We start from the raw sequence: 27,939 nt of genomic DNA on the forward strand, positions 1-27,939 counted from the left end.
TATTAAAAAAAATACCCCTTAATACCGAGTTAATTACTCACTGGAGAATAAGTATTTGTTCATAAACGTAACAGTACATTTCATCGTGTTAATTTTCCGCTAAACTTTGCGTTGAATCGAGCGGGGTATAGAAACACGATAAAATGCAAATTGCAATGGAGTATTATGTCATAATGACCTACATTGCCTAGTCTTTCTTGAGTCACGTTGACATTTGTCACCTAACTATCCATAGAAATAATATGTATAATAGCGCGGTACTTTGTCGGCGTGACAAGCGATACGTCGATATCGAACGATAGTTCAGTACATCGTAATATAATGAATTCCGTAAATGTGCAATGCGGAGGCGTGGGTTTAGGCGCGTATCCTTAAAACGCGTGAAACGCGAAAAGGAACGGACGCGTGGGTCGAACGAGGGATCGGAGGAGGGGAAACGAGATTCGCGGTTTCGATTCGACGAAGACGACGGGAAGGACGCGATCCTGACCACCGCGGTGGGTTACTCTCGATCGTAAAATAACCGAGGCGCAGAAACCCGACGAAACGTGCAATTGAAGTGTCGAGCCGAGCCGTGATTACCGTCATCAGCGAAGTTCAAATACCGGTGTAAACGCTTCGCACTTTCGAGTCGCTCGGATATGCGATTGTACGAGATCGTGAGCGCGGCTTCGCACTTTGATCGAGGACCCGTATTACGATGAATCGCGGCGCGATCTCCGTGAGCTGGCACGAGGAGAAATTGAAATCGTTTTGCAAAATCGTTCGCCTCGTTCGCTAAAAGTCGATGTCATAGAAATAATACACTTCAATTTTGTACATATTTTATTGCATAGCAATCGGAAGTAAGAAAAATCGAAATTCTTTCTCGAATTGCACTGTTTTTCATTTTTCAACTTGTTGCAAATAAACTTTCTTTTAACTGTAATACAAGCTACTTAAAATGCGATCGAAATGACACGGTAGATTGCAATTTCGGTTATTTCGGTCATCACATTGCTCAATAAATTGCCCTTTGATTACTTCATATATGCACATGTCTCTCTACCATGCAATTTGAATTATAATTACTGCAATACGACAGTTGAATTCAGTTGGAAATAATATAACAAATCATAACGTTTAATAAATCGTAGTTATATCTTAAGAGAGGAGTGTGTGTGTGTGTGTGTGTGCACTAAATAATATATAAAAAATTCTTTGTTTATATCAAGCAAATAAATCATGTCTTTTACAATAAATTGCCTTGCGGTTACGCTACAAACGCTGAAAGACGCAATTGGCGTCACGTGACTGCCAATTTTCTCTTACGCTTTATTTTTAACGTGATATCTATAGTTCGATACGAATATCTCTCTAGATATCTGCTTACGGTGTGTAATGGGAGCTGTTCGGCCCGTGCCTATCGCCATAAATTGCACACTTAATCGCACAACTTAATTCTCCATTTACTTTAGCGTAATGACGACGATAGCGAACGGAAGCGATAAGCTCGTCGTTACTTTGTTACGCAAACGAGTCTGCACGACGATATAATTAATATTCAATACATGTTTTCTCAATAATATAAATAACTTTCTTGCATAAGCATTCTTTCATCGCTTGCACTTATAACATACTTCATAATCTCTGTCAAATGTAATCATGTATGACTCATGCTTATTCTCTTTTATTGCTTTTATTTGCTGATCTGAAAAATGCATCGGTATATTGTGAAGTATTCGCCGCTCGTATTTATGAAATTTTATGGTCAATAAACAACTTGTTATACTGAAGCGATACTAACTATGCCATCTTGTGTTGCATCATGCAGGCACCGTGCAATCGCATTCACGCGATGTGGCGGCATCTGCACGAATCAGACGAAAACACTTGCGATCTTGCTTCCAGGAAAAATATTGACCACTTCTTTTCATATCAATAACTCATTATTAGTGCATTTCGCTTGATATTTATTTTTACATAAACTTCAGGATGAAATATAAATTATTTCTTTTCATAAACTTACTCTTAAACTTACTCTTATCTACCAGCTGTACTATCAATTAATATAATTTATCGATTTTTCAATCAACATTTATTGATACAAAATTATTTGTCAACTAAAGTCTGAAAAAATAATTTATTTGATTAAATATGTTTACATAAGTTTCTAATTATGGTAATATAACTAAGAACGGTCTTAATTGTACATGCGGACACATCAAAGGCATCTCGCGAAACATTAACGAACCATCCTTTTGTACTCAAAATGAAAGAGGCGCCAGAAAAATAGTAGTTGCGAACGATCAATCACAGGCACTCAAATGTCTTTGATTCGCGAGGTCCTTTTATCGTCGCAACATCTCTCTTCGCAACGATTTAACTTCGTCGAGAGTGCTTTGATTAATTTGCATGATCTACGATCCCGAACGCGAATGTACTCAGCTCTCAATTATTCACCTAAGTCGTTCGCGACGCGATCCCCCTCCCCCCCCTCGCCAGGCGTCGTTGTCTCTCAAGACGATTCACACGGAGCACGCAATTAACGTCCGCAAGCTGCTTAATAATATAACGGTCAATTTGCCGCGATTAGTCGGCGTAATGATAGCTCCTTCGGATAATTTATTGTTAATTATTCTCGGCCACGCGGCGTGCTCTCGCATACGTATATGTCCGTCAGGCGCCGACAACTAAATTGACAACTAATTGAAATATTGCTCCCGCCCGTAATCAGAGGAAAAATTATCTCACCGCCGCGGTAATGTTAGAGCTCGCGCAAGTACTTAAACTTCCCCTTCCCTCTCCTCTCCACCGTATCTGTTCTCTCCTTGCCCTCTCTCATCGCTCAATCGCTGCCTTCATAGGACGAATAGGTTCTTTTCGCGGATGCCTCGTATTACACGGCAATTAGTTTATCTGGTCGATCGTCGTTTCTGGCAATTTGTCGCGAGCGTTAATTGTTATAAAAGTTAGTGCCCGGTTAATGGAAAAATTGCGGTTCTTTAATCGCGATTCAATTATAGATTCGATCTTGCGCGATCCGGAATCTCTACAGAAGCACTGAATAATGTGCTTTAATAACCACTTTGGCAGCTTTAGGCTGTGTGACTGTTTCAATTTTTTATATCGAAAATTACGAAGTAGAGAAAGTCGGTATCTAACGGAAGCTATTATAATATATTCAGGTGGAAACATCACTTTTAAAAACTATTTATGTTATTTTAAATCAAACATTTATTAGCAATCTAATTTCCATAATATATCAGATTTTTAATTGCGATCAGAAATAATTACGCAAATCTATTGTCTGGGATATCTTTCACGTTCTCATATTTACGATTCTTTACATCTAATCATCTTGTTTCTCGCGCGTTTCTTAACTCTCTCTCCGCGAAATCACATTTGTTTAACCCGTCGCCGAAGTCCGAGGTTTCGCTCGCCCTCGTACAACGAAGGCTAAAAAAAAAAAAAAAAAAAATCGTCGGAACTAGCATTACACAAGGTGCGCATAAAGTCCCATGAATTATCGCGTGGCTCGGCGCGCTCGGCGAGCGCGGCGGGACTTACGTGTTCGTAGAAGCAATGCTCCTGGTATAGCCGCGAGATGACTAGAACTGCCGATCTAACCTATACTTACCGTCACTGAGATAATCTAGCCCTAGCCTAACCCACCGTAATCCGTGCGGCGAAGGGGAAGCCGCAAACTCTCGTGTTGAGACTCACCTTCCTATTCACCCGGCGAAACGTGTTTTGTCTTCAATTCACTATACCGTTTGTTATTGACTTGGCTTTCGAGCACTTTTGGCGCAAGCGACAGCTCAGTTTAGTTTGTTCGACAAGATTTAAACAATTCTATTGACGCGATGCAGCTTATGACATCTTTATTGTTCTTAATTTAAAATTCGCACTTAGGAGAATAAATTTTCTTGGCCGATGCGAAAAAAAAATGTTAAATGCCAATTCATGTAACTAAAAAATAGAGAAACTGATTTTTTAAATAATATAATAAATTATTTGTAGAGACACAATACAAACTTAACTGATTTACTACAAACATTCATATTTTGTAATACAAAGCAACATGATAACAATCGTGATTTTTTTTTTAAACTTAGTTTGAATAACTAGGATTGAACGTAATGTCATATAATAAATAAATGCAACGCGATTCGTTGGTTATTGAAACGAGCGAGATAATATTCTATCGTCTCGAGATTCACGGACACCTTGTACAAACCTGACAATGATCCGGGTCCGTGGGTGGTGTGGTATCCGACGGGTGAAGATGCCTCGACCAATGGGATGGAAACGTGGGTGGTTGCGGTAGTGTGAGTTTTCTCCATCGGCCGTGGGTTTGCGTGGGTTGTACGACCTGCAGGATGCAGCATCTTTCAAAATGGTGGTTCCCCGAGACCGCGTCTCTCGTGACTGTTCTCTCGTGCACGCCATTTCACGAAATCGCAACAATGCTCAGAGTCTCACACGCGGGCGTACTACGTTGCTATTTCTTTTTTCCTTTCCTTTTTTTCTTTTACTTGCGCAACATTTTCCGAGTATCAAGATACTCACGCTAGAAAATGATTTCCACGAAGAAATTTCCTCTCGCCGGTATTGCGCGTGATCGATAGGCTCGATCGTGGACGCTGCTGCAGAAACATTCCAATATAGAAAGCAAAAAAACTACCAACGAGTTGTAAAAATAATAGGTTGAGTGATATTGTATGTGTTTCCCGGGAACACGGCTATGGCGTGGTGTGACGACCTTATCGATTACTGATCGTATGATTAGCGAGCGAAAATTGCAACCGCAATACAGGACGCTAGGAACGCTTCTAATATTGAGCGAGTCGCACGTGACTGTTTTACATATGCATGATCACTGAACGGTCGTTATATACATATTTGTCAAACTATTGTAAAGACGAAGAAGCGATGTTAATAAGGACAAGGTTATTACATAAATAATCTATCGTGAATGATTAAAATCTCAAAAATGCATTAAATATAATATTTATTATCAAACTATTCTCTATTGTAGCCATAAATTTCTATTGGCTAAAATATATCGATGTTGAGTATGAAATCAGGTACACACGCTGCATATTCTAATTAAAGCTTACGTTGTTGAGTTACGTATCTATCTTAAAAAGAAGTTGGATGGTGATAAGAGTCTAGCATTAACAAGGTGTCGAAAAGTATCCAATTTTGCGCGGAGTAATTGATTATCGCGACAGACGGTGAAGAATATCGGACGACAAGAACTTCGAGGGGGGAGCATCTAGGCAATTAAACGAGATCATCCGTGACTAGCGTTCCTGCGTGACCACCCTGCAGCGAAATATTTCGCTCAGTCTCGGAACAGGTTTCCGAGAATTTTTCTTGAATTTTAATTGCGGCTTACACGTATCGCAGGTAGGCATGGGGGGATAGGGCTCGTACAGATACGCTCGCTATCGAATGCGATCGTGATGTAATGTGTACGCGGTGTAATGGGCGTGTCGAGATTAAACCGGACCGCCGGCGCCATTCCGGGTTTGCGCTCTAAAAAATCATTTTTTTCTCACTGACGCACGCGTATATTTCCGCTATTCTCTCATAACACGCGAGAACACCATGAAACGCGCAAAAATTTTGCGCGTAGATAAGCAAGCGTAAACCTGCGTCTATATTTTGCACCACTGGATGTTCGAAAATTGTTTAGCACTTTGCGCTAAGGAGAAACAGTTTTTGAAACTTTAATGGCTGCGTAAATAATTAATAGTTAGCGTGATAAGACTAAAATTCATGAGCAACTTGTGTATGATGGATGTGATAACTTTTCGCATAGCACAAAGTTATCTCTGCGGATGTAATTTTATTAATACTTGTCTTGTGTATTTAATTCATTAATGTTTATCAATCACATAATACTATACACTTAAAATGGATTTAATGATATGCTTTTTGAGTGCGTAGTATTACGCGATTAATAATCGTATTTTGTTCGCATTTCCTTCGTCCTACTCGCAACGGAAACGATATGGTAATCACGAATTTGATTAATAGTTAGGTATTTGTTATTAAAAAAAAATTTGCATATTATGAGATTAATTATGCAGCCACCACCGTCGGGAGGAGTTGCTCCAAGGATGATCTTCCGGCCGTGACTACCTCAGCAAAACTTGTATGTGTCCTTGTAGTCTTCACGACGCAGGGAAATCTGGAAGTAAATATGTAAAATTAATCGCGGTTGATTTATGACGCATCTAGTAATTTATTGCATCATTCTCAGCAATCAACAAATTCGATCAAGTATATCGTTGTTCGATTAACATATTTCTAATCTCAATTGCAATTGACAGGTTGCCTATTTGTTCGATTATTCTTCTGCGTTATTATTTTATATAGAATTCGGATAAAGTTGCGATATCGATAAACTCTTGTATGTTTCCGACGCTGCACGTTTGTAAAAAAAGCAACTTTGCATGATCACCGATAAAAATACAACCGTAGGCTTCCTTTGCGCTTGCTAGATTGCAATCGACCGAGGCAGTCGTGACTAGCGGCACTATCATTCGGGCTTCCCGCGGAAGCAAACTAATATCACGACATTTGTGAGCAAGGTCTCACCGTGGCATCGATACCGTCAAAGTCGTCGTAAATTTGCAACTCGTGCCAAATTTAAATTTAGCAAAACTACGTTAAAGTTTACGTGTCGCTTACGTTATCCTTCTGCTATGTTAATATTCGTTACCGTCTATCACGTATATCTGGAACAATGTTATCACTCCGCGACTACAATTTCGTCGAAGTTAAATTATAGCTTTCGTTAACATACTTTCTTGTACATTTTGATGAATTGAATGGGTAGCTAAGATGAATGAGTTTAAGTGGTTAATTTATCACCTGCTTTAATCTGTTTTACTCAACTTCCCAAGTTTCTTTTACTAACTTCTCTTTGGTTTTAAGATTTTCCGACAATAAGGTTGAATTCATTAAAGATAGCTTAGAAAATAGAAATAAAATAGCTAAATATAAATTATACCAGCAATTTTTAGAAATATATTTTTTCGATAATAAAAACTGAGTTTTTGAAATAAATAAATAATTGAAATACAGATAGTTAAATATACATTCGGAAAATGTGTGTTAGAAGTTTGTTAAGAAATATGCATATATTTTTTTACAGCAATCTTTTCCACAGCAAATTCTCTTCGCGATATCGCCGCTTTAAGATCGCAAGTGCGGTCGTAATAACGATGCAAATCCTAACGCGTAGTTCTTTCATGTTGCCGCGATTAGAATCGGGCGAGGTGGTCGTGACTACTAGCACTATCGCTGAAACGCCCTGTACAGAACTACCGATACCTCTATGTTCTCAGGCAAGGTCTTCGCCATGTCGGTTCCTTGGAAACAATTACGCCTCGTGGGTTATAATAACGAACCGTTCCTCTAGAATCGTATATACGTATATGTGCCGTGCGCACAAATGCACACGACCGCATAGACGAGCTGCGCTTTTATCGCGAGCGTGAGCATCAAGTGCGTACTACGAAGACGGATGGCCTCGTAAATTTATTGGCAGCGCGCATTCTCTCGTTTTCGCATTCTACTTTCTTCTTTTCTAACGCGGTGCGGCCTCTGAAGACCCACTCACCACGAGATTTATCGCCTAACGCCGAAACGCCGATGGCAAACCGATGTGTTCCAGAAAAACGCCATTGTTACTCGGTTTTCTCATTAGCTGTTAGATTGAAACGATTAAAGAAATCTATTTGCGTTCTGTAGTAATTTTTTTATATTTAAATTGCGAATGATAGCAACAAGATGCATTTAAAAAAATTAACAGAACGTGTGAATAATTCAATTTTCTATTTCGGAGAACAGGCAAATATCGCAGTTTTCGAAGGATTAATATTATAATTTTTTTTAGTAATATTATAAAGATGTTATGATATACGTTTCTGAGACAAGGACAATAGGCAATAATCATAGAGCTACACAACAATAGTGTTATTTTCGTTCCGTCAATAATCATCCAGAGTTTCCATTGCATGCTGTTTGTGCAATATTATCTAGGAAAAATATTGATTGCAAAAGTTCGTGATATTATCGAACGAACGTATGTAGTGCATAACGCGCTCTATCGCGTCATTAAACATAGGAATAGTAAAAACAAAGCGATTAATTTGTGTAAAGTTGAACGACGCGAGTTTTTTGATGATTCGGCATCGATTCACGTTGCATGCTACAAACTGGAACCAGCATGTGATGTTATTTAGTATTGCGTGTCACGGTGCAATGGATTTCTCCCAATAATTATCGAGCAATAACGCACACTGGCCGTATGCGAAATGCATCATTCGCGACATTTATCCGATCCTTTTTTCGTGCAAATTTCAGTGTGACCAAACGATGCGTAATTTGCCTTGTGTCATTTTTACGTTTCACGTTTTTCTACTTAATGCTTTGTCATGGACACTCTAACAAACGAATCGTTATGCTGTCCGGCGATGATATATTATTGGCGTAATAGTGCGAAGCCGGCTGTCAGAAGTAACAAACGCGCGTTTCTTGCCCCTTCGAGAATGACGAAATTGATAGAATTGCCTCCGCGTGATGGTATACCTGTTGTACGTCATGTGCGGAGCGTGCGGAGCGTCGCATGCTGATGACAATTTTCGTAAAACGCCACTGTAGGTAGATTCTTTCCGTTTCTCGCCATCCTGAAAGATACCATAATCATACAAATTTTCATCAGCGAATCCATTGTGAGAAAGTCAAAGATTACATATAACGATATTTTATTGAAGTATTAAATATATTATTAATTTTAAAGAATATTTTTCGCTTGTTACGCGACGCCTGGGCATTTAATTTTTAAATAAACGGGATACTCTTTTTGCGTGGGAAAGTTGAATATCTCGACTATTTTGTTTAACATATTTTACAACAAAGGACTTTCGGTCTTTTGTCTTTCACTTCTTCTTTTCCATGACCCCATCATGGCGCCCAGACGCATTCTTGCCCGTCGCGTTTCGACCCCCATATTTTCGCGAACACGCACTCCCTCAACATCTTCACGTCGATGCCGTCGACGGCGGAGAGATAAATCCTCCCTCTCGCTTCTCGGCTCGCTTTCTCAAGCTGACACTCGCGAATTAACAGATCGCACAGTGGCAATTAAACCCCCCGAAAGGGTCCGAACACTCCGCGTCACGACGGTTCCCATGGTTGCGCTATGGTGTCCGCGTCCGGGAAGAACGGCGGGCGGTAATAAAAGAACACAAGCGAGATGCGCGCGAGGGGGATGAGGCACGAGTATCGTCGACAACCCCGGCGTGCGATCCTCCTGGTTGCGGCGGGGTCGTGAGATCGTCGGAAAAAAAAAGAAAAGGGAAACTGGGAGAGAAAGAAACGGCGGCGGATCCCGAGCGAGGATGCTGCGTCGGTGCGCAGAGGGCAATATTTACGAGAGGGGTTGGGTTCTGCGAGTTTCAGCCACGGAACGTAATTGCACCGGCTGGGGTACTCTGATTTATTGGGTTATTACCGATCTCGGCGTAAGAAGAGCGCGGCGAGCGCGTGGTGTATGGGCTTCCTCGCCCGCGTCCTTCGAGATAACGCAAAATGGCGGGAAAGAATATCGTGTACGTTGAATATGCGCATTCCACGAATGGCAAGCGACAGCCACGGTAAAAGTTTAAAAAATATACAAGAACTTGCTTAAAAATTTACAAGAATTGTGTAGAAAGTAGTTGTAACATTTTTTTTGAAGCGCAAAATTCATAAAATTATATAAATTTATATTAAAAGTCAAATTGAAAGGCAAATAGTTTATATCTCGATGTGTCAATCAGAATCACATCTAACAATAAGCAGGAAAGATATTGAATGCTATTCATATCTCTATAACTCGCGCGATGACAGTTAAGTGACCAAAATTACAGGGCTATTAAACCACATTGTGACATTTATCGCTTTCAGATAATACCACATCGTTTAACTGCTAACAATATTCCGCGCCTTTTTCAGTCGTGCGCCATGTCTTTTCCATGTTTAGTTAATTGATCTTTAGTCAGTCAGATTGTCATTACTGAACTGCATCGCATTGTAACAATGAGTCGCCACGTTTGTATGTGAATTATATTATATTGCGAGAGATATAATAGCGCGTAAATACAATCATGTTTCCTACGCATAATGATAGACTGATCTATGTAAGAAAAATAATCGTACAATGGCCACTAATTTTTCCTCAATTCAGCGCCACATACGTTACACCGATGTTGCACAATAATTATGAGTTACAAAATACCTTCTCTTTTTCGCATGTCGGTTCTATCAGATTACTATATATGAAGTTTCGAAAAGTCTGGGTCGACGTATAAAAAATGAAGTCAAGTACATCGCCGCGGCTGGCTAACATCAAATCTCGAATTGCGGCGCGTATGCCTTCGCTTTTGCGCGTGGCAAATAAAAGCACGAGTCAGTCGACATCGAAATTATACGTATAGATGGCATTGATGTATGGCCGAGCGGGTTTTGATAGACCCGACGGCCCTCGCGGCCGAGTTATAATCGCGCCGCATCGCATCGTTTTCTCGCCGAGCCGGAATTCTCCATTTTGAACCGCGCCGTGGTAGCCTTAATGTCTGGTATTCGTACCGCAAGAAGGATCTGCATTGGATTTCGACTCCTCGGATCACAATCATTAGCTTTCCGAATATCGCGTTAGGTGTTCTTTAATTACATATTCTTCAACATTGAACTTGTCGTATATCATGTTTGAAATGCTTGTCTTACTCATAATACGGCAATAATTAATTTTATATAATTAACATATTTCTATATTTGTTACTTTACTGGCTGTTTAACGCACAAGAATTGTGTATTACTGTGACCGATAGTGCATCGATGATAAACAATGTTTATTGTAGCGGCGTATCTGTATTTGAATCATCATAATCTGCAAAGTATTAAAATACGAGCGTCACGTTTCGCGTGTCGCAAAACGGTAGCCGTGAATATTTCATTAATTATGTGCGAGTTGATTACTTTCTCGGGACTGTCAACGGAGAGACTCAATCAATTTGTTAATCCTCGTGAACATGACACTCTGATAGATCTCCGCTTGATCGTCTAGGATTTTTTCATATTTATGTTCTGCACATGCGAACAAATAATTTCCCTTGATTCATATTTTTGATAACATCGCTTCATCGAATTCATCGAATTTCGAGTCCGGATAGATCGTTGTATTTACCGAAACGTGTAAATCAGATTAGAATATTTTCATCCATTGCGTGATAGCAGGAACAATTTTTGAGACGCCGCCGATTCACGAATTCCGAAACGAAATCGCTTTTTGCCGGCGTGCCTAGCACGGCCGCGAGTCGGGAGTGGGTAGGAGCAACCTCGGCCTCGGGATATAAATCTTCCGCCGACAGATGCGCCGCCCTCGACGTTCTGCATCGACCAACCAACCGACCAGAATTTCTAAGGGTAACGCCCTGAAAAACCAGACTTGCCTTGGATGCTTATTGCATTTGCATGTCATTTCGAAAGCGACTACACCCCGCAAATAAGTTTAAGGGCGAGCGCGAAACCGCCTAAAGCGCAGTCTCTAAACGACTTTTCCGTGAAGATTTCATTCTTTTCCAAACACACGTGCACACACAATACGTGATATATCTTGCTTTGTGTTTTACTTACGAACTCTTTGGCTAATGTGAAATCAGATGCATTTTAAATCGTTTAGCGAAAAATCTTTATCAGTTTTCAAATATATATTTAATTCCATAAATAAAATTTTGTTGAGATAACATCTAGTTTTTAAACTAAAATTTACGCTTATTGGTACTGAAGAGAAAATATATCTGTACGTTTAATCTCATAAAATGAAATGCATGCGATCTTGATTCATCATATTCATTCATATTCAATAGCAAAGCATTTGCATATGTATGAATAACAAGGCTGCTATAAAGCAGTAAAGTGTCGCAATGGTGAATAATTGGGAGGCAATTCCGCGACGCGGCGAGTTCTACGAACCTAATGGGATTAAACCAATGATCGTGGGCATGAGAGGAGGTTAACCTCGGGAACGATGCGTCGCGTGATTCGTGAATTCCCCGCGGTTATTTTTCAGACTTCGTTATACTTGCGTTCGTGACGACTCGCGCCGTCGGCGCGTACGTATGCGTTCTTCCCGTACGCAACGATAGATCGTGCCGGCATCGTGTGCGCCTTCGGCTACATGCATACGACATACACACGACGAGTTTTTCTTTCTCGAGGGTACGCGGATACTGGTTTGACACGCGATTTTTTAAGAATGGTGAACACCTCGCGAGATCTTGCTATCTTGAATCATGAAAATCTTCGCGAAACTTCTGATCGATTCGATTATTATTTTGGGATTCAAATAATATTATCGATGGTCCAAATTGTTAAACATTTAGATGTGAATTAAATATTTACGTCTGTTAAAGATAATAAAATATTTATGGGTTTCTGAATTTTGAAGCTAGTATGATGAAAAGATATGAGTGTGCATGTTGACTGAATAATATTTTATATTCCGAACATCCCAAGACATATACGAGATGTATACGATCTTTGAAAAATTAAATAATGGCTAATGGCTAAAATAAATATCGCTATTATCGCTGTTTAATTTAAAAATTACGTATATATAAAGAATGAAGCAGCCTAAATATGTTTTACGAAGATCGTAATATATATATTAATACGGAATATCGTATCGTTGCGGGTGTTCTTTTTGCATTAATAGCGCGGAATCTCGTTTTCTCTGCTCTCAACCCTGCCATTGTACGAGGCAGAGATCGATGAATATTCAAGAGGAGAACGAGTCCGATCGCTCTTCCTCGCGACGGCTCTGACTTATGTCTACTGTCGGATTTTTCATTATGCCGTCGTGCTTGCCTGAGATTTAATACGGACGTGAGGCTTCCTGGGGGCCCGCACCATCATAATTCTCTTCTCTGCGAGCCGAGGCTCCAACGTGTACTTTTTACTGATATTACCCCATCTATTTTAAAGAGATTTCTACGATATACTTCTTAAGTACACATATCAACTTTGTAATGTTAAGGTTTTACTACTTTCAGAAAAATTTTCCAAATTAGATAAAGTGCACATATTATAAAGTGTAGAAATATATATTATATATCACACATCACATATTTCATGTTAATTACAGATTCATTGATGAATATAGATTGGATTTTATCATAATAAAATTTGATTGAACAATATTTTCATTCACAATCTTTTCATTTTGCTAAATATTTGCTTAAATATTTTGGTAGCTATAAATTTTTGTAAATTAAAGCCTTTTAAAATTAAATGTACAACAAAATCATGTTATATTGATTGGCATCAAGATTAATACAGAATTCTATTATGATGCGAGCATCGTCAGAAGCTTTACTCGTTATTTTGCGAAACGTTGCAAAATTTTCGTGCGGCTCACAATCGTTTGGCGAAGGCTTAAGGTCCACCGTCGGGACCTGGAGGTCGTGCATCACCAGAGTCTGGCAGGATAATAGCTCCTTCTTTCGAGGAGTCTTATTGTCGGACCATGCGCCACGTGATTGATAGGCACCGAACCATAGAGCGGAGCGCTGCGATATTTCGAAAGCTGCACGCGCGGCGAGAAACGCGCGAGTACGCCTGTACGCGGAAACTTGCGTGAGAATCCTAGTGTGTTCCGGCCAAGTCCGTCTGCGGACTCGGATGCAATCTTCCTAGATCATGGTCATGAACTTCCTACGTGAAGCGATCAAGGCCGCTTAGTTTTACGATGGGTAGAGAAAAGTCGATAGTCTCCTGATATTCCGTCCGCAGTGCACAGCGCGTTATTTTACTATAAGGCATTTCTTTTTAAGATAGCAACTAACGTTGCCCAAAGATAATTATAACAATGCAGCAGAAAAATAAAAATAATTTACATTGAATAATAATTAACATGAATCTTGCTTTGCTTAGCTGTTTCCGTCGAGGAATATTTTTGAAACAACGATCGATGTAATTTTTCACATGCACTGGAAACTTTTATCGTTGATTCTAATCGAAATTAATCCCGTATTAAAATTCAACGATTCTTTCATTTTTAATGCTTTAGAAATCTTGATAAAATTTACGTTTGACGATATCAAGGCGATAGCAATAACGTTACTATATAGTAAATTAAAAATAATAGATGCAGAAGTTTTAGCCCACCCGCAAAATTTTAGAAGCGGATTGTATCAGTTATTCGTGAATAAAATTTTAATTTTTATAAATTGACATTGAAAGTTTTTAGCTGTCTCACCATGTAAATGCATTATTTGTGTATATCACAGTTCTTACTTAAATTCAACTCGAAAACTCTCTCAAAGTGATTTTTCATAACGGAATTAGAGTCGTAATAAGAAGGGTGGGTTGAAGAAGGTAGCAATTTGACCGGCCGGTGGAGTTCATTGCACTTTCCTGCGTCTGGGCTCATTTTTTTAACAAGCACGCTGTTCGACTTTTGGTGACGGCAGAAAAGAACAGAGCTCAATGTCAATGTCGCGCACACGATAGTAGGCGGTCCGTCGCGGCGCTCATTATCCCCGAAGAATATCGGTTTCGGAAACGCGCGTATAATATACCGGTGGTCATCTGCCGCGTGGTCTGTTCTGTCAGGTGGAGACGCGCAGCAGACTCGACCTCTCTCATTTTTGCATATCATTATGAAAATTGTGCTCGAAAGGTGTAAGCCGCGAGTTGCGCCGACCGCACGACGTGCATACGCGGCGACGAGCTTCATGCGTGCTGTACGTAATTCTTGATTGAAGGGATCGTCCACGGGGAAATAGCAGGCTCGACCATAACCGACACGTGGTTCACGCCCGAACGCGGAACGAACAAAAGCTGGAATCCCTTTAACACTTTAACTCCTAGTCTCGCGTGTAATCGCCGGCGTAAACAGACCGTATGCTCGAAAGATGGGTAACAATGTTCGCCGCCGCGTTATGATCTTACGCTAGATATTTTTATTGTCGCACCGTGTTCGGTTAGCACTCCGTGTACTGTGTCGAAGGATCAGTGCGAAGAAAGCGGAAAATATGCAATGCTTATTAATAAAATAGAATAAATTAATAAATTTTACTTGCTCAAAGAATGTTGAGTTTTATAAAGGAAATATTGGAAAATAGTAATTTAAAATAAAACGCAATTTATTTAAAATTGTGGCTTTGTATATTTATTCTATAGCACAATACGACGTTGCATTACAATGTTGTTCTTCATGAATATTTTTCAAGCGGTTAAATGTAACATACGACGAGAGCGAGAGCGTACACAGCATGAATCGCATAATATTAAGTATGGAGCCGGCGATTTCCGACGGATGGAAACGCTCGGACAAGTTTCGCGTCGGGTAAAAACTACCTTGTACACGTTTCCGCGAAGAATCCCACCACGGCACAAGGCGCTCTGATATATGCAAGTACGGTGAGAAATCTGTTTTAGATACAAACCCTTCTGGCATGCGAGCACGTATCCGAGCGTGTCTGCCGGCCGGTTCGGCATTAGTTCTGCGGGCGTCGGCATGCGTATCGGTCTTCGCGGATGTATGCGCCTGGGCTATGAGCTACCGCCACCGGAAACCATTCTTCCAGCGGCCGCCCTCTCGGTACCCTTTCCGGTGCGGAGACTGTAAATCTCCCGTGGCACGCCAACCACGTCCGCGTGGAGCTCGCCCGGAGAGTCCTCGAAAGTGCCCTATTTTCATGGCCCGCCCGGCCCTACCCTTTCATGATTGAGCGGCTTAGATCACCTCCGTCGATCGGCGAAAGCTTATGAGATAGATACCGCGCGGCGGGTTACACCCTCCTTTACACGCGCCTAGGAAGTTTCTGTCGGAACACGGTAAGCTATACGGTGGTTAAGTTGACCGGCTAGCCGCCAGCAATTACGAATATGTTGTTCGGTTTCGTTTTCGTTTAGACAAGTCGGCTAATACCAGGTATTGCGCGCGTCGGTCATACTTAATTACGCATAAGATTTCTTCGCCGCCTTTCAGCTGTTATGATTCATGCATGAGGTACGGTTAAATACAAAGTCCACATACTAAAGTCTTGGGTCTCCGCTGCTTCTCCTGTTCACAGATTCCTAATTGCGAGTGTAGGTATTCAGTTAAATCGTGATAAATCATGCTCGATTCTTGAATAATAAATAAATTGAAAAGTGTTTTAAAAATATGATATCCACAATTTTTGAGGCATTATTGAATTATATCCGTGAGATTAATTATACACATAAAAAAGTCTCCAATTTAACTTCATAAAGAATATAAAAATAAAAAATTTACCCTGATAATGACCTTTATTAAATTAATAATTAGCCGCGTGCTTGATTGTTGACGGTATAATTACTTAAATATTTCATTTTTTTCAATCTTGATCAATTTCCGGTTACTTCGCGCCGATATTATTTGCGGGCATAGTAATTATGAATATTCGCGAGAAAATAACGGTACGAAAAATACGCGATAAACAATCTTCCATCAACGCCGTGCCGTCATAACGGTTTACGTAGAATGCTTTCTTTCGCTTTATCTTCTCTATCTCATCTTCCGGCGTCGTCGAGGCGAGTCTTTGTGCGGCCACGGCGAAGGTTTCCCGATGTTAATATCATATCTAGGTCTAAAAAGAACGCGTGACCACAAAAATGCATTTACAGCCGTTCACTTCCGTCTCCGGTATTTGTCATTGTTTACCTTTCTCTTCCTTGTTGATCCTGTTACCTTCGACGTCGTCGTCTTCGAAGTATGCTTGATCGTGATCTATAGCGGTCCCGTTATAATATCGCAATAAATTGCAATCGATGGCAGCCCACGCTTATCTTAACCCAGTGACACCATTGCGATTATCGTCATTCCAGAATTAAATTTATCTTTCCACGTCACGTTTGCGATACTTCATCATCGAATTCGTAAAAGATCTTGTAAACGGTGTGCCATATTTAGATGTTTAAAGCAAGGCTTAAAGCAAGGCTCGTCCTCGATAGATCTGTAACGGTTTTCACCTGGCAGCCGCAATCGGCCATTCGACCTTCCTTCATTCGTCCTTCCCTCGCGATTATACCGGATTCGATGTGCGGTTGTCAGAATAGCTCTGCATCAGCTCTTCGTGGCGAATCGGTCGCATGCCTTGCGGTTAAGAGGTCCGCAGGTTCGAATTGTCGGTATCGATTTGAGTTGATGGCAAATGCCACGTAATACAATAGATCACTAGTATTTCAATTTAGTACATGTTCAAGTGGCGTATTGTCCTGGCTATTTTTTTTATGTTAATATTTTATACAAACTAAATTAAATTTTATAAATCTACTCGCTTAAAATAATTCTTCTGTGTCTCTAATATTTATAAATATCAGTTTGTAGTATGATGTACTTTGTAAAATAAAATCCGATACGGCCTTTTATTATAGTATTTTCCCACCAAAAATCTCCGCGCAAATATATAAAAGAAAGAAAAAGGTATCAAAATTTTATTAATAAATATTTTATTAAATATCCTTTTTTTGCCCAAAAGAATTTACGCACAAAAGTATTGGACTTATTGACAAAATATTCTCTGGAATATTACGTAAATATTTCTGATACTATTTTCCATTGCGCTATAAAGAAGTTTGAGCTATCTCTTTATATTTGAAATGTTAATTTAGATAACTCCGAAATCGCACGCAGAAACACCATATTTCGAGACTCCGCAATGGTCGCCGCAAGGCATGCGACCGTTTCGATCGTACGGTTTTTGTGGTCGCAAGAAAAAGCATGCAGACCAGACACCGCGCCAAAACGGTGAAATCGATCCGTGTCTGACGGCAGACGCCACATAATGGATCGCTGGTGCTCCAGTCTCTCTGCATCTCCTCCTCTCCTTCCTTCCGTGCTCCGTATCTCCGAGGCTTGTACAGACGTTTGGGTCGCGATGCCTCGCGGTGGCTCTCGCGCGGGCTCTGGCCCCCGAGGGGACCCGAAAACCTAACTTCAAAACGCACGCGGATAATTGGGGATAATGCCGGGGTTGCTGAGGCTCCGTAATTGCACGAGGCCAGGCCCTTTCGAGGTCTCGCTCTCCCCACGACTCGCTCTCTCCCTCGCTCCGCTCGGCTCGCTCGGCTCTCGCGCTAGCTGTCTGTTCGTCCGTCCATCCGTCCGTCCGTCCGTCCGTTCGTCTGTTAGTTCGTTCATTCGTTCGTCCCGGTAACGTCTGTCTGTTGAGCGCTTTCGCAGAACCCGATAGTACCTAATTCGTCGGTTTGTTTCGTGCTGCCGTGTTATTACGCAGCTCAGGCCCGCGTAGTGGGTCAGCGCGGCACACCGAGACCCTGCGAGATCCGCAGCGAAACGCTGCCGCTTCTGACCCCGAAAGCCCTTCTCCCGCACTTCTCCCTTCGAGGCGGTGCCCTCGAAAATTGTCTACACCACCGTGTAACGTTACATTTTCCAACCACGCAATTGCTTGCGTCGTTGAAGAACTAATAGCGTTTCCACTTTATTTTGATATGAATGTCTCTCGGTGGACGACGACACGGTGAAAGTAGCAAACTCTATTAGATAACCAGTAATAAGTAAATTATATATATATATAGTAATATAGTAATAATATGCTGTATCTCTCTCACGGTTTATTTGCATAGATAGTACGTATGAGATAGTACAATAATCATACGGATGCAGCACGGATATCATTTTACCGCACGGTGCAACTTTTAATAAAATTGCATAATTTCTTCATCAATATATAAATACATGCGAATAATCGACTCTTTGCCAATAGCATGAGCGTACATAATTAAATTGCAAAAGTAGATAATACGACAAGACGAAAATCGTGACTTGAATATCAAGGCGAACAAAGCACAAAGGATTTTTCATACACATTTGGGAATATCCTTTGATGTCTTTCATTTTTTTTTTATCCCCGCAATCGTATCGAGAAAAGTGCTTAGAATGAAAAAAAAAGTATGATGAGCGTGCAGAAAGAAATATCAGTATCCCTTTGAAGTTGCACACTGCCAAAGGCAGGTTTATAAAGCGCATTTTCAATGAAGATTATAAAGAAAAGCTGCTTCCATTAGCAGAAAGAAACTTTGTGACTAATAATTAGCGGTTAGTACTACGTCGAGTAAATTTTTAACGAAGCATGGTGCGCGCTCCATGATGGGCCTCGTTTTGTTCTTCGAGTAACTTCGAAGAATCCGCTCGAGTCGAACTTAGAATACCTAAAGAGTGTACGATTTATTTGCTTTACCCAGAGATTACTCGACCGTTTTTGCGCTATCTCTCAGTTATGTTAGTAGCTTCAAACAATAGTCGGTTATATTTTTTACGCGTATCGATGTTTTTAATAGCATATACTTATTTTAAATTGTTTTCTGAAGGTTATTTTCTCGCAGATTGTTACACAAAGTCATACAAAATGTTTGCTGATACTATATAATTAAGCAAGTTTTCCTCATCTTTTATGTATAAAAAGAACATTGATTGCTTGTTCGATGGCATTTAATGCATTTTTACATCTAGCGCTTACTGATTAAAGAGTAATGTATGTAATAATTAATCGTTTATGACATTCAATCACGCCTGTTGAAGACGTAATTTTGTTTGAATCTAAACGCATTATTTCCCCCTTCCCACGGTTTGAATTAGCATTGAGGTAAAAATAACCAGCATAATGACAGACAAATCTCATCATCGCAGAACCGTGAGTAACGCGCCTCGCAGAGATACGCAACGTCAACGACCTTAAATTACGTTGCCTTTATCTGATTAAGTTTGATACAATTATTCAATCCGCTAACGAGGCAAGGGTAAACATTGCTCGCTTCCACTTTCATGCGAATGAAAGTCGACGTATTTACGGTCTTGTTTCTCACCCGATAGAAAGTTTTACGCATATACAAACCAATTGTTATAAATTTATGACTTTAAATTATTATTTGTAATCGTTTTAGGGTATATACATAATTATGTAATTTTTTTTTATTAATTAAGCAATTTGTGAGAAATTATTCCTTGATATTTATCGTTTATTTAGTTATTAAACTTCGAACATCGACGGCAAATGGCCAATCGATCCTTCGATATGGAAGCACTTCGCACGATTATTTATTATTCATGCGAATAAGCCGCGATTTTTGAAGTATTAGAAATTCATGGATGGAACAGCTGTATATTCACCTGGCCTATACCTAGCTTCAATCATTGATCACGTATCGGGCGCCTGAAAACACGCATATGCATTGTCTGGGTAGAAATGTACGAAAGTTTCCTCGTGGAAATTCCATCAATCGTAGCGATATACATCATTTATTGTTTGTGTTGCGAACAAAATCGTTTTTATTTAAAAAAATTAAAAATAAATTATGCAAAAATATTTTAATTAAATATATAGATTATACAATAAATAATAATAATATATTACGCTTTGCGATATTGTATTGGAAAGCATTGACAATCGTTTATTCGCAGCTGTCACACGTTAGACGGAGAAGACGGCAATAGGGTCGGTGCACCGGTGTTTTCTAAACAGACAACGTTACAAATTAGCGGATAATCAATTAGCTCGAACTTCCGGCGTGCTTGAGCAAACAAATGACAGAACCCGCAGCGCGGCTCATAAAATTTTTGGTAATTAGAGGCTGCTGGTGGCGCGGGGCGGGGTCAGAACTTGGTGCTTTTCGTGCGGACGCACACTCCGCTTCGGCGTGGTTGCGTGTAAAAAGAGTACAGCAAGTTTAATTTCACCAAGGGCGACAAAACCCGGCCCGGAATCTGCATACAGATTGAATATCCCGTGTAATAGAGACGTAGAAACGAATTTCGTAAGATTCCAGAGTTTTTCTCGTGAAACTCGGCTTTCTCGGAATTCTGTGGCTCGCGTGAAACGCCTGTTCCGAGACACCGCTCCGTTTCATTCCAGATGTTACGCAGATAAATCGAACTGTGTACTTGTTACGCGCGAGATCGTGCTTCTTATCACGAACAATAGACAAGAAATTTAATACTTCGTTATCATTTATAATTATTGCATCCCACCCATGCTTAGCAATTCTACACCTTTGTGAGTATCTCGAAATAGCTGCATTCGCAATATTGATAATTATGAACGGAAAAGATACTTCCTTGCGCCTCGGCTCCAATCGTTAAATGAAGCAGGTTAGCCGATTCATAATTCATTTATAATAAATTTATAAATACAATGAGAAGAAACAAAGGTAACTGTGGAACAAAAGCGGAAGAATAAAATCAACAGTTTTAGCATACACTTCTTCGCCGTTGAATATTCCGACATATCCCAGGAACACCTGGAGGCAACGTGTGAAACCGACATGCGATGTAGAACTTGAATATCTCAAAATCCGTTGCAGGGAATTCTAAGACTACTTCGTACATAGTTGCTTCGAGTTAATAGCTGCGAATTATCGATGACTACATATTATCGTGCGTCCACGCGCGAGATACGCGGAAGAACGGAGAATCCTCGAAGCTACCAATTTGAAGGCTCGAATCCTTGCGCTCGGCAGTACATTACAGCTTCACATGTAGACGTTTCCGTCATCGTGATCACACGCGATATTTCGATGATTTCTCGATTGTGGTAGCCGGCCGTCTGATCGACGGCGCCAGAATCCGAGGAACTCGGGTCGCATCTCCCGTCGCTGCGAGACACATCGGCACATTCGGGCTATCATTAGCCGCATCTGCCGTGCGGCTGCGAGATATAAAAAGAGGCTGTAATTACCACCTTAAACGACGTATATTCCTTCATTCTTATGTCTCAGTCTTTGTTTCCGTAGCCGCGGGTTCATCGTATCATCGTTAAAATGATCTTCCGTGGCCAGCTCGGGTCGAAGGTGCCCATTTGGAGCCTTGGGGCTTTAGGCGTGTTTCGACCATTTCTACTTTTATCCGGCGCGGATGTATCTTGTCTCGTTTTCGAGGAAATGAGTAAATGTCGCGTGCCTGTCGTCTACACCATTAATTTTGGACGATATAATCTAGCTGTGGAGGCGATTTTCTTCATCATTTGTGGCTAAAAAGTATTGCGGTTTATATTAATGTTTACGATAAGTTTTTTACGCGCAATTTTTAAATAAATGCATTAATCACAATGAAAACTCGAGTTACATTCAACAATCAAATTCAATTTACGCGAAATTACTCAAATTGTTGCGAAGATCAACGAGTGGTAGCAGGTGCTAACGTTCGTGCCGTCGGAAAGACAAACGAGCGTTGCGACGGGCGGCGCGCATGCTTCGCGGAAGAAATCGCCGACGGTGATTTTGTGCGGCGAGTTCAATCAGCAAAGGACTTCTTAAAATCAATCAAGGACATCCGAGTGGTCGAGATCGCGATTAAGCGTCCTTGTGGTAGTTCAAGGCTGATGTGTCTCGAGCGCGAGATGAGATCGGAAGGTGGATCGGCTCGCCCGCGGCTCCGTCGAAACTCGTGAACGGGTTTTCGGTACATTGATCGAGAACGGGAGTCCATTCGATAACTAGGAGGATCTTATCTCGGGGGCTCCCAGTTTCGACGGTCGCCGTACCTCGAGCTCTTAAAGGATGTACCCTCGAGGGACGACCGTGCTTTGAGGGCGCCGCATCGCGCCAACCACGCCTCCTCCACCGTTATTTACCTCCGTCCTCTTCGCCCTTGCGGTTTTATTGCCTTCTTCTCCCCCTTTTTCGACGTTGGTCCACCAAGCCCGGGAGCGATAGATACTCTCGGCATCAATAATGGACGCGACTGGTTTGCCGATCTCGTCTACTTTACGGAGAATCGTAACGTGTTCTAAAAACCTTCTTTTTCCTCGCGAAAAAAAATACTCGCTTTAGCGCATCGGATAATGACAGAGTTAGAGAAGTTTCCACTAATGATACTATTTTCTAAACTTTGTGACTGCGGTTGTGTCGTAAATTTCTATTTCTCCGTTAATTTTCAAAATTAAAGCAATTAAAAAACAGGCGAAAATCTTAATGTAGATGATTTGTAAGGAGATATGTTTTACGTTATTCTAATAATATCAGTTTTATAAATAACATTATAATAGCTTCCAGTTTTAGAATTTATTTAAGCATAATAGAGCAAAGCACTTGATTTATAAAGAGTATAATCTCGAATTATAATATTTGATACACTGCATTTTAAAATTTCGATGAGTAAAAATTTGCCAAATTATCCTTATATTCTTGTACATTGCAATATAAGTTTGCAATGCATGACATTCAAAATCCAATAGACTATTATGATACGGTAGAAAATAACGCGTTTAATACGCGAATTTTCAGGTTATCTGATTTCATAAACTGATGGTTGAACGCTGACTCATTGTATATTTTCTGAAATTGCCAGTGAACAATGAATAGCATCTTCATGCATCCATTAAAGACCATAAGCCGAGTAAACACGGATGCTTGCACAAGTACCACTTACTGTATTATAATGTTTATGATATTTTAGCGTCGAAATAATATTCGCGTTAAATTTTAACACATTTACGGATAATTCCGCCAAAGCAATTTTATTATAAAAAAAAAATCATATCAGAACTCTGCAAATCTATGTCTCGATTTTTTGTATTATATCTGGTTTCGAAGACTAATTGCTTGATTGACTTTACGCATTCTTGATTTTCTCTCGATGATGGAAGGGGCGAAGAACGCCGTCCGCGTAGCGCATCGAAGCTTTTAATAGCAGCTCTAGATCAGATAAGTTCTAACAAGGTTACGTCATCTAAATCGCCTCGGAGGCTACGAAGGATCATCGACATCCCTTTTGAATCGTTTTTTTTTCTTGTTGCAATACCCTCGGCCGATATTCGAAATTCTTGCGTACAAGGCAGATACGCTCACGGCTGAATAAGCAACGAAGAAAAAAAAAAAAAACTTTGAGCACAAAGTGAACACCCCTCTGTGAGGACGTAACTTCCAAGGATATAAATCTCCCTGGACAGTGATGCTCCTGCCCCCGGCACGGAATTCGCGAAGAATCCATTTGGGGAGGTGCTATGCGTTCGAGACGAAGAAGCCGTGGAGGATAGCGAATTCTTTTTGCGGCGACAACTAGTAATTAAAAGTCGTCTGTTAGTAGCCGATTGTTTCTATCAAACGACGCAGCCTTCTTGAAGAAGGAGCTCTTTCGAGCTACCGTCATTAGCCGAATAGTAACATTCCAAAGTTATTCTTTTTACAATAAAACAATTCGAGAAATTTGATTTATCTCTCTTGTTTATGGAGGAAGGAATATTTAATCGACTGTTTTAGGAAATGTGTCACTGGTAAGTGGACGCAAGTAACACAACTATCGATTTCTATAATTTTGCTGTAACTTTTAATGTTAAGGATTTTTTTTTCTTGAGCAAACTTGAACAACAGGATTGAGGCAGCGGTCATAGGCATGATACATTGTTCGCTAAACTACATAGGTAGTTGTTAAGCTATAAACTATTTAGAAGACGGTACCTACCCGGCCGGCTTATCACATGTGTGCATTCCCATCAAGCCAAACATCCGAAGCAAAACACCTAACAACAGCTTAAGGGACAGAAGAAACTTTTGCGGAAAGTTTTAGTTCGTCGGACTCCACACTATCATAGCAATGCTGTTCCACACATGAAAATCCCATGTAACGTCCAAGCGGGAAAAGGGCGAACGTTCGCCAAAATGGCGACTATTTGTCCGTGCCACGTGCACTCGGTAGCAGGAATAATCACGCACATATGCATCTTGAAGCAAAAAGTCTTGCCAATGTTTTATGGATTCCTTGCGTCGTCGTATCACGCGTAAAAAAAGCACTTCACTTCAATGTCACTGTGCAAGAAGTACAATGATACAACTGTCATTACGTCATCTGACACGGAGCTTGACGGATGCAGCTGCGCGCGGGCTTGATCGGCAAATTGACGTGATCGGCGGGGATCATTCTTCGACCAAGGTCGTCGGCCTGTCAATGCACGTCTTAGCGCTGAAAATGTCGCGAAGCTGTCTCTCGGTCAAAGTGACATTCGGAAACGCGTTGGTCCCGTCGCGGATCGGAGCGCACGAGGCGGACAGGTGTAACGCGCAGCGGCAGTAGACACCAACTGATCTCACATAACAACGGCCGATAAAATTGTTGCGTTTCCACCAAAAATTATCCTCTTTTTTTTCCCTCGCGGTATAAAAAGTACAAAATTGTGGTAATTTAGCCCCCACCAGAGCGACGATGGCGACGGTGGCGGCGGCAGCGCTGCTCCGCTTGCTGCCCACGAGGAGAGAGGAGAGAGAGAACGAGAGGAGGAATTCTAGAAGGTAGAAGAAAGAGAATGATAGTGCGAGACAAGGAAAGAAATGCAAAGGGTGGAAGTTAGGAGGGGCGGTGGGGCAGAGGGGCGGAGGCGAAACGGGGGCCTTTGGCCCATGAATACGCCGCACTAACAACGCGGGACAATTATGGTTCAATATAGCCGACGTTAATAGCAATAGCTGAGGCGGCTGCTTCGCACGCTCGGCGCTCTTCGTGTTCCGACTTCTATTTCGCCCGTAAGAGAGAAAAGGACGCGTGTCGCACGAAATCTGCGTTTTATGCATACACGTCGACCCACACACATGACGATCGGTCAATTTGATTGTCAAGCGTTACGTGACAACATAGAAGGATAAAACGATCGCGCCTGCGAGAAATTACTTTCGTACATTTCGAATAAATGTCTGCGCTTAATTCTTGTTCTCCAATCTCAAAGAAGCTATCAATTCACAAACGATCTGAGCCAGTTACATCGTTCTGTATTTCGAAAGAGAAACGTACCTCAATTTCGTCGCGATCCGTCGGTTTCGGTGTTCGGAAAATCGGATGCGATCGGCGCGGAGAAGAAACTTTTCGAACCGCTCTGTATTTCGCGGACACTGTTACTCCTGGCTCGGGTTGCTGCTCGTGTGAACCCGGCCGATGCTTAAGCCACTGAGAAGGGGCATACTATGAAATTAGTATAATCACGATCAAAATTACTCGCGTCGGGCAACGCTGAACCACCAACCGCCGCTCAAATAATCCGCTCCGTCGTCGCCAATCCGGACTTGCGAACTCTCGGCCATTTTGCGCGATGCTGCATGCGCGTCGGCAGCTACAAATTACCGCAAAAGTGGATAATTTTCGCGGAGTGCGCGCCAACCCGTTCACCATGTGCACCGCTCTACCATGCTCGATCCAGTTCCGAAACCTGCATGCGAAAGAACTCCGATGGAGTTTAGCGGACAAGAGGAATCGATCCCTATGAATAGCCCGGATAAATTAACAACTGCACGCGAAATAGCTATGCTCTATGTTATTTTCTTAGGGAGTGATTACGATAAAGGAAAAGAAGGAGCAGCTACTTGAATGTCCGATAAGGAAATGGTTCGCAGGGAAAAAGAGAGTGAACAAACATAGGGATTTGTTGGAAGAAGTAATAGGTGGGGGAGATAAACATGTTAGGCTCATTGCAGAATTACATGCAAAAAAACAAGCGCTGCAGAACGTAGAATAAGAAAGGAGAACAATAACATCTGAGAGAAAGTGGAAAAAATAGATAGAACTTGCATTATTGAGACTTAAAATAAATTAACATCAACAATAGAATATGTTAAGAATAATGTCAAGTTTGAAATTTGCGTAAACGAACTTGCTACTTTTACATAAACTATCTCTCGTCTTTCTTCGCATTGTAAAAATCGTATCTCGTGAGATTTCACAGTTGCATCCAGCAAAAAAGTTTGATTTCGCGTAATGGGAAGAAATTGCACTTTTTAGAACTACATGCGGTAGCGAAAAAGTGCGTTTACTCTATTTACGGACACATAATGCAGCCAAATGATATACCGATCACTGTTAAGTGGCGGCGATTCTCCGCAACCGCCGGCAATACTTTCTGTGACGGCTGCACAGAATTCCACCGGCGATGAATTCCCTCGCTTTTCTCGCGCATGTCAATCATCGTAGCGAATGCATCCTTGTGTACACGCGTGCGGTATACATACACATACATATATGCACGTGTTTTATTTTTCTCTTTTTGATAACCGCGAAGAAACGTCTCACGCGACCCGAATCCGCAGATCGTACCCGCGATGTCGTTCATCCGGCTCTGCCGCCGCAAGGCCGTCAGCTCCCGTTCGCAGCAATGCCGCAGCACCGTGTAATTATAAAAGCGAAATGTTTAGGCTGCTCTCATCCGTTGCTGAAGGAACGCCTCTTTATGTGCAGGCCGCGTAGTATTAATTCAAGTAATACTAAGAAAGAGGAAATGAGGTTATTTAGAGCTCCGAAAGATAGCGAGTAATGGTATTTTTGATTTCTGCATAATTTTTTAAAATATGGAAATCAGTAGGTGTTGTCAAATATCGTTTTATGAATACACCAAATTGCGAAAGTATAAGGTTTCTTTAGTGGATTTCAATGTTTCTTGGCAATTTACGAAGTTAAAAGTATATCTTAATGCGTATAAAATTTTTCTTCTCTAAAATCAACCGGATTTTAATGGCTTAGGCAATTTGTCGCGTGCTGTTAACTGTGCGCACAGATGACTGTCTCACGGGCGTAAAACTCAAAGTTTTATTCAGCATCGGTGATTCGACAGCAAGCTCGCCTCATCATAATCTAATTAGTGACATCTGATAAATTGTGTTTACATACTGCACACATATACTGTATATGTGCGATTACGCTAGTGTGCAGAGCAGTGGGCCCGACAAAGGGACGCCACGTTACGTTTCGTTACGTTGCGTTATGTGGAGTGGCCCACTGATTATAGTTCGTTAATTATCGGTGGCCGCGGCCTACCAAAATTAGAGGAGCCGAGGTCGTTCGCGCGTATTAAGCCAATGTGAGAATAAAAGCACGAAGGCCTCTCTTCTTCGTTGCATCGTGCACGAAAAGAAAAATATCAATTGACTCCGACG

General features: G+C 41.1%; 2 long non-coding RNA genes across 3 annotated transcripts in view; one reads left to right on the top strand and one right to left on the bottom strand.

Moving 5' to 3' along the window:
• LOC105676360 (uncharacterized) overlaps positions 1-27,939 on the top strand; it is a 205,804-nt gene that overhangs the window by 3,225 nt on the left and 174,640 nt on the right. The gene's annotated exons all lie outside the window — the stretch shown is intronic.
• On the bottom strand, positions 580-25,972 carry LOC136998751 (uncharacterized). The gene is made up of 3 exons (XR_010889287.1): positions 24,491-25,972; positions 8,590-8,687; positions 580-6,181 (listed from the first exon to the last, which is right to left on the bottom strand). It is a non-coding gene; the product is annotated as an uncharacterized lncRNA (long non-coding RNA).

Source organism: Linepithema humile, chromosome 3 (assembly GCF_040581485.1).
Source record: "Linepithema humile isolate Giens D197 chromosome 3, Lhum_UNIL_v1.0, whole genome shotgun sequence".
NCBI classification, from domain to species: Eukaryota; Metazoa; Arthropoda; class Insecta; order Hymenoptera; family Formicidae; genus Linepithema; species Linepithema humile.